Below are 8,394 nucleotides of genomic sequence, written 5' to 3'. Positions count from 1 at the left end.
TAAACTATTAATATTAATTAAAAATTAAATATTAAAGTATTACTATCCATAAAAAAAATTATTTTAAATTTTTTTTTATCCACTCCACCACCTCCTCTACGTACCCCCAAAAAAAATTGATATTTTTTTACTTTATAAAAAATAAAAATTCTACCCCATTCTAACCCTCCAGTCCTTATTATTTTTTTTTTTTACATTTTTCTCATTTTGTATTAGATATGTACGTACATATATTTTTAGACTTTTTTTTACTAGTGTACGAATATAACATAAATAAATTAAAACTTAAAAAAAGTCTTGCGGTGGCAAGTAAAAAATATTTTCGATATGTACATATGTAACACTAAATGAGAAAAAAATTGGAAGCGGAGGGTTATGTGGGGAGAGTAGAATTATTTTTTTAAAAAAATAAAATAATATCTAAATTAGTATTTGAAAAGGGGGGAGGGAGAGGAGATGAAGTAAAAAAAAATGACCAGGGGGTTGGGGGAGGGGGCGAGAAAAATATTTTACATTTTATTTTATAAAGGAAATATTATTTTTTTGGATAATAATTTTTAAATTTTAAATTTTAACTAATACTAATAATTTATTTAATTTTTGTCAAAGTTAAATATTTTGTCCATATGGAGTGTGATGTGATAATTTTTTTAAAATAAAAGAGAGAGTGTATTACACACACCATGATGAGAATGGTATAACAGATATAGGTGTGTTTCTCAAACTAAAAAATGATAGTTTAGGTATGAAACTCACACTCTCAATAGTTTAGGTATGAAACTCAAAAAAATGGTATAGTTTAAGTGTGTTTTTGACACTTATCTCTTTAAATTATGATCATTTTCATTATGACTTTGCAATATTTATTTTATATGATTTCATTATTATTTTTTATTGAATATTTTTGTTTCATCAGTACTCATCTCATATTTTGTGTTATTTTTTTAAGAAACACCTTAGATAATTACATTTTTGTTGGACTAAAGAAATATTTGGAGCACAAGTTAATTATATGTTTGTATGCAAACTTTACCGAAAAATTCCAAAAATCTAAAAAAATCCGAGGTTTATTAGTTTGGTTTGATTTATAAATTAAAAAATTTGACACAATGATTTGATTTGGTATTTGAAAAACCCGAACCAACCCAAGGTTGAAAAACCCGAAAAAATCCAAATTTTATTAGTTTGGTTTGGTTTATAAATTTAAAATTTTTACACAAATAGTTTGGTTTGATATTTGAAAAATTCGAACCAACCCGGTTATGCACACCCCTAGTAGTGGGTTCGTTTTTTGTCCAAAAAATAGTTAAGCAATTTGTAAGATTTGAATAAAATAAATAAATAAAAGATTTAACACTTATTTTAAGTCAAAGTAGTATACGTACTAATAGCTGTGAATTTAAAATTTTAAACTTATGGGTTCAAAAAAATAAGAGAGAAATTGTTATTTGCAGTTTTGATAATTCGACAAACAGAGGGACCTTGTAAGGAGACCTGATCGTTTGCATCATTATTCGTACAATTGACAGCTAGGAAAAGTACACAAGTTTGGTGAGGTTGGTGCACGGTCTCTGAGTGTGGAAGAAACCTCGGCCAATGGCAGGGCCTTGGAGGTTGTGTCTATTCTCAATAAAGACATCCTTCAATAGACACAACCTCAATTTTTACATCTCTGAAAATCTCTCAAGGACCAAAAGCAAAAACCACTCCTTTCAAGAAGTATACCTGAAGAGCAACAGGGACCTGATAGAGCAGCTTGCGTCTTAGTTGTCTTAGGTTTTACTTCGGTGCTTATGTTGTAAATCTAATCCTGAGCTATAAAGGAATTAGATCATTTGTTTGTTCAAGTTACAAAGTCTAAATTAGTTGAGGTCAACTGATTTAGTGCGCAACATTGTTTGCTGCTTAATCAAATCCTAAGTCATCTAGTGTTAGATGGGTTAGTGGGCAACCGTGTGTGTTGCTTAGTGAATTCTAAGTTACTTGAGTTGAGTAGCTTAGTGGGCAATAGTGATATTGCTTAGTTGCTCTATTTGTGGTGGGGTTACTACATTTAAGGGGAAGGGATTTAGAGGTAAATTCCTAGGTTGCAAGCTGTTGTAATCTGAATCGTTGATCTATTTGGAAGAAATGAATTTTGGTTTGAAAAGCCTGTGAGGATAGGTCGTGGTTTTCACCGCCCTTGGAGCAAGGGGGTTTCCACGTAAAGTGCTTGTGTTGCTTTACTTATATTGCTTATTTACTGCTTGTGCCTACATTACTGTTCTTACCGTGTTAAGGAACCTAGTCCATTGACACCTAGTGGACGCTTATATTCTAACAGAAGAGTTTAAAACAGTTTCAAACTTGGCTTGAAATATTAGTTTCGTCCTCGAACTATCAATAGACTTAAAAACACCCCTATCAAGAACTAAGCTTAAATACACTCCTCTCATTCCACACACAAAATGTGTCATTCACGTGCTACACGTGGATTTTCTTTTACTAATGTGACATTTATATAAAATTTAAAAAATAAAAATAGAGGAAATTTGTTATTTCTTTAATTTAATTTAAAAAATTAACATAAAAAAATAAAAATTAGAGGGGTTTGGTTATAGTTCAAGGTAGGGGTGTTCATGGTTTGGATAAAAACTGATCCAAATCGAAAAATCAAACCAAACCGATTAAATGAACCGATTTAATTTGGGTTTTGGTTTGATTTGATTTTAGATTGTTAAGAACCGATAGTATTTGGTTTGGTTATGGTTTTGTTCGAAAAAAATCGAAGAAATAACCGAACTGAACCAACAAGTTATATACATAAATTTTATTATTATACATACATAATATATTATATTCACAAACAATATTAAAGATTTTATATATGTTTCATCAAAATTTATTTATAATTTACTTATGAAAGAAAAAATGTCCAAGGTGAGAACATTTTTCTTATTGGTTTCATATATATGAGTGTCTATGGAAATTCATTGTGGGACTGGAAATGGCATTGCCTCTAACTTCTATGCCAAAATAGTGAATTTTGAAGTTTTATTCAGTAAATTCAATGATCCAAAGTTCTGTAATGTCAGTCATTCTAACTATATTTTCGTTTGAATGGATTATTGTCACTTTTTTCACGTTTTGATTGAATTGTTTCTTTTATTTTTATGTATGGTTAATAACAGAATAACCGAACCAAATCAAACCAAAACCGAAAACAACCAAACCGATAAATGTATATTATATTTGGTTTGGTTTAGTTTTGATAATTTTAAAACCGATTAAGTTGGTTTGATTTTGATTTTGACCAATAACCGATCCAAACCAACTCATGAACACCCCTAGTTCAGGGTCTCCCTTCTCTTTCCGGCCAATTTTTTTCTCCAATCTCACAACACAACCCTTTAATTAATTTCAAAGTGGTAATGATATTCGTTTCTTTATTTTGTTAGGATTTTATTCGCATTTTTCTTACTGATTTGAAATTTCCTAGGGTTTTGTTTGCTGCCATATTTTGCTTTATCTTGTTTAGCATCGTCTACAAGGTTAGTATCTTAAATTTCACTTTGAAATTTCCTAGGGTTTTGTTTGCTGTCATATTTTGCTTTATCTTGTTTACCATCGTCGACAAGGTTAGTTATGAATATAATAAGAGGAGAGAATACTTTGCCTATGAAACCAAACAACTAAAAGAGAGTGGAATTTTTTTTTAGGTCAGTTTTAATGGAGAAGAAGTTAAATAGGAAGAAAAAGAGTATTGTAGCAGTTGGAGAGTTCTGGCTGAAATCGTTCTTAAACTATTTTAATCATGCATTTGAACATACCATCTTTAATATTTTTTAAGAATAATTTACATATTTAGAAATTAATAAAAAGTATGGTACAAGAACTAATAATTTAAAATATTTTAAAAAAACATAGAAATAAATTAGGATAAAGAAATTTCTACTTTAACTCTTGAATTTGAACTATGTCATATAAATTGAGATATGAAGAAATAACAATTTTATCATTCATATCTTCACCAAAACAAGAGTTATAAACTATTCAAATGTGTGTCAATGAAAGACAAATTTGGATGTCATGCGCCAACATTACCAAATTTGAAACAATGGAGAAACAGGTTATTGGCGCTTAGTGCAGTTTGAGAGGGGGCACTGTAGCTCAAAATATAGTGTAGAGGATGATCGGAATTAGGAGATTTTGGGGAAAGCCACATGCTTTGCGGTAGCCGGTAGCTAGTTAGTTTTTTGACAAAAATAAACATAAGGATGAATATTGCAACTTTTTAGATAGATGAAGGATGGTTTTTGTTCAGTATAATAATATAAGGATGTATCCTAAGACTAGGCCATAGCTTAGGATGATTTTAGCCAAAAACTCGCCATTGAAAACTAAAATTTGAAGGGAATTTTTTTTTAAAAGAAAAAAGTCTGACGTAGCGTTTATTTCTAACCTTTCACACACTAAAAAGAAAGTGCAATCACTTGTTATGTCATGTGACACAAAAAGGGTGTATTTGAGTTGGAAAGCTTGAAATCCTTGGAGATGGACATTTCTTGATGAAGAACCTTGTTAGGAAGTCTTATGCTTTAATTTTCCTCAGAATTTTTGCCTTGAAGTTTGAGAGAAGGGAAGAGGGAATTCAGAGATGGAAATCCAACTGATTAGGGTCTTTTAGGAGTTAAGTAATCCATTTGGGATTTTCTAGGGGTATAAGGACATAAATGACCCTTTTTAGTGATTTCTCATCGGCCAAAACGCGACTCATACCTTGCAAAACGCAACAACGTTTTGTTACAATTCATTGCATTGCGTTATATTAGTAAAATGATCATAACTTTTACACAACTTAGATGGAAAAATGGTCGGTGGCGTTGAAAAGAAGACTCATAAATCTTTAATTGGATAGGCTACGAGTCACCTAAATCCTCATATACTAAGAGGTGTGATCGTTTGAAGTTGACTCAAGTAAAATCTTGATTCAAAACTCAATCGACTGTGCTAGAGGATTCTTATGACTTTAATTCATCTCCAAATATCTTCTCACACTAAAGAAGTGGCTAATAACATCTATGCACAACTAAGAATCACCTTCTTTGTTCTCTTCTAGCTTCTCCTCTTCATTTTCTTCTTCTTTTTTCTCTTCCTCTTCTGTTGTTCTTTCATTTTCTTTCCTTTTTTTGTGTTCTCTTCTAGGTTCTCCTTTTATTTTTCTTTCATCTTCTCCTCCTCTTGTTCTTTCTCTTTTTCTCTAGTTGTTATTTGTTCCTCTACATTTTCTTCTTCTACTTTCTTCTCTTCCTCTTCTGTTGTGTTCTCATTTTCTTTTTCTTATTCCTTCTTCTTTTCTACCACTTCACCTATTTCTCTTTTCAGCAACAAGATCCTCATTGATCCTCATTAACTATTGTTAATGCAAGGTTCTCATCTTCATCAATTGTTGCCAAGTCTTCATCGACTCTTGGAGCGGCAAAGTCTTCATCAACTGCTGCAAAATGAATGACTAAACCTTCATATAGATAAATTATTTTTAAAAAATAATATATAAATTAGTCTACATTTTTTTCTTGATCTTTCTGCGGTTCTCCTCAATTTCTCATCTCGTATACAAAAGCAATAACTTTCACTATTGATTGCTTAAAGGATGCAACACACTCACACATATTATTATCTTTCTAATTACTCGGTATATTTTTCTATCCACTCAAAAAATTGAATTTTCACAAGGTTGGTTAGCATTGTGATCACCCAATAATTCATCCTCGTCGTTCTCTACTGCTGAAGTGAGGATGGCCACACCTTTCAATTGGGCCTTCAAGGAATCGATGGCCATGTCCTTCACTTCATTCGTATATGACTTAAATGTTGTCATGTAATTTTGTTCCACCTCACAGACAGTAGGACAAGGGGGGGGGGGGGGGNAAAGAAGAATATAAATATTACACAATGTTCACTAATTTAAAAATATTGTTAGATAATAACGTATAAATGTATATATTCATACTTCTTCATTTGTACTTAAATGGATCACCTTGAACTATATTATGGATCTTTGATGTGTGACATCTGAGTAAACGGGGAAAGAGCAATGGAGTATCCAAGGACTTCCGGGCATACTTTTCAAGATATAGAAAAGCCTCATATATCCAAACCTGAAATCCATAAAACAACAAACAAATAAATAGAGTCTATAATGTACTACACAAATAAATAAAATCATATCATAAATTGACTAAGTGGTTGATAATAAGTACCAAAAATGTCCAGAGAATGTCGTACAAAGCATAAGATGCATTCTTCTTTTCATCATATATTCCCCCCTACTTCTTCAAATTAATACGATTCTTCAGATACGTTAATGTTAAATCAAAAGACTTTTTTCCCCATGGATAAATTTTGAAGAAATTCAAATCATTTGTCATCTAGATGGTGGTTTGAATCCACAATCTCAGACCGATCACGACAAAGCAGCATCGTGTGGACGAACCAAACTAAAGAGCACTTCAACTTCTGCTTCTTATTTAATTTGTTACCCTTGATTGAACTCATCAACTTTGTACCTGTGATGTTCTTGTTCCTTGTCATCTTGAAATGAAAATTCTCACCTTTTCTAAGGACTTTGGTCATTTTTTATTCACAGTGGTATGCTGAGCAATTCAGTTTCGTAATCAATGCAAATTTTCTTATGCCAAAACATGCAGGCTTATCATTCACACAAAATCAAATTTCATGTATTTTTATCATTTTTCATACTTCGCAACAACATATAATGGACCATCTGTGCATTGAACTTAAAATAATTTGAAATATGCCTCAAGTGTCTAAAGCAAATACCCCTTAAATTCATTATAAAACTTTTGTTCAACCATAATTTTTCTAAAGTAACGATAAACTGCCATCCTTGATCTTACAGAGATTTTTGCTGGAAACGATCTCATCTAACCACGTCGCTAGGTCATACAACTTCCCAGAGATATCTCTTGTACAAATGGACAAGGATATGGGATTATCCTCATCTCGACTAGTGTCTCTACTACTCTCCTCGCTATCACTTTTCCCTTCACTAGACTCAATATTATTACTAGTATCAGTACTACTGTCCTGGTAGTTGTCAATCTTCATCATTGTTTTTGTTTCTGAATCAGACTCAGGTTCTTCGACTACAATTTTTTTCTTTTTAGAAGTTTTCAAAACTTCTTCAGTATTTCGTTTGTTAATGCTAGAAGCAACATGAGCCGATGGTTTAGTATCTACTCATCTGGTAGGCCATCAATGAAGGAGGTTTGCTATGTTCTCCAAAGCTGCAGAGACTCTACTATTTGAGAGAAACAAACATAATTGTAAATAGAGATGATTAGAGTCTTTGATGATTTATGCAAATAGTATCTACTCATTTGTCAGGTACTGGCTTTGAAGATTATAAAAAAACTTCACGGTTCGTTGTGACTAATCCTATTTCGAGATTAAAATCTACATGATTTCTCCTCAATTTTTTATATTAAATCTGTCTGTATGACTCTCATTTTTTTCTGTTAGCAAAGCATGTCTTCTACTTGTTTGCATCAGTAGTAATTTTACTTTCATTACAGTTACATATGAACAGTATGCCTTACATTGTAAAAAGTTAATAAAAAATTTCAAACAACATATACATGAAAATACTCTACATTACAAATTTTATTGAGTCACTTTCGGCGTAAAAACACAGCAAACAAAGTATACATGTAAATTTATTCGAAAACTCTAGATGGATTTAGATCATAAATTTTATTGAGTCACTCCTGCGTAAAAACATACTTGATAATCATGACCATTTCAAGTCATGGGTTCCAAGGAATTTAGTTATGCATCTTGTTATTGGAGCACATACAATTTTGAGTGCCAAAATCATCTGCTAGGCAAGGAGGCCGAGTTTTTCCATCCTGAAACCACCTCTTCCTCTCTTGCATTAGATCGTTGAAGAAACTATCTATGATTTCTCTTGTAATACCTGGCATAACCACAATATGTGCCATGCCGCTTAAGTAACACAGTTGCCAACGACGAATGAATTTATGATCACAAGGTCGTTCAAAAACAACTATAATGCTAAATTCATTGAGCATAGCACTAATTCCTGCTTTAACAAGTCGATCTTTCAAATATCGAGCATTTTCAATGCATGTTATGGAATCTTGTTGCAATCTGGCATGTCCTTTCATGTTTAAACAGTACCACAAGAATATCGGTGTCAAGCCATTTCGACTACCAGAAATTGTTGTATCCATTGAGGCAATATACTCAATTTTTGAGAGGCTACTAACATAACTTTTCCTTGTTATCTGAATGCCACAAGGCATTGGACATCCCAAGAATTTGTGGCCTGAAATTGAAATACTGCCAATTGGCTTCTTGAAGGTAATTGTT

The sequence above is a fragment of the Solanum stenotomum genome, chromosome 10 (genome assembly GCF_019186545.1).
Source record: "Solanum stenotomum isolate F172 chromosome 10, ASM1918654v1, whole genome shotgun sequence".
In the NCBI taxonomy this organism is placed as follows: Eukaryota; Viridiplantae; Streptophyta; class Magnoliopsida; order Solanales; family Solanaceae; genus Solanum; species Solanum stenotomum.
The sequence above is the reverse complement of the archived record's forward strand: the minus strand, read 5'-3'. Positions refer to the sequence as shown.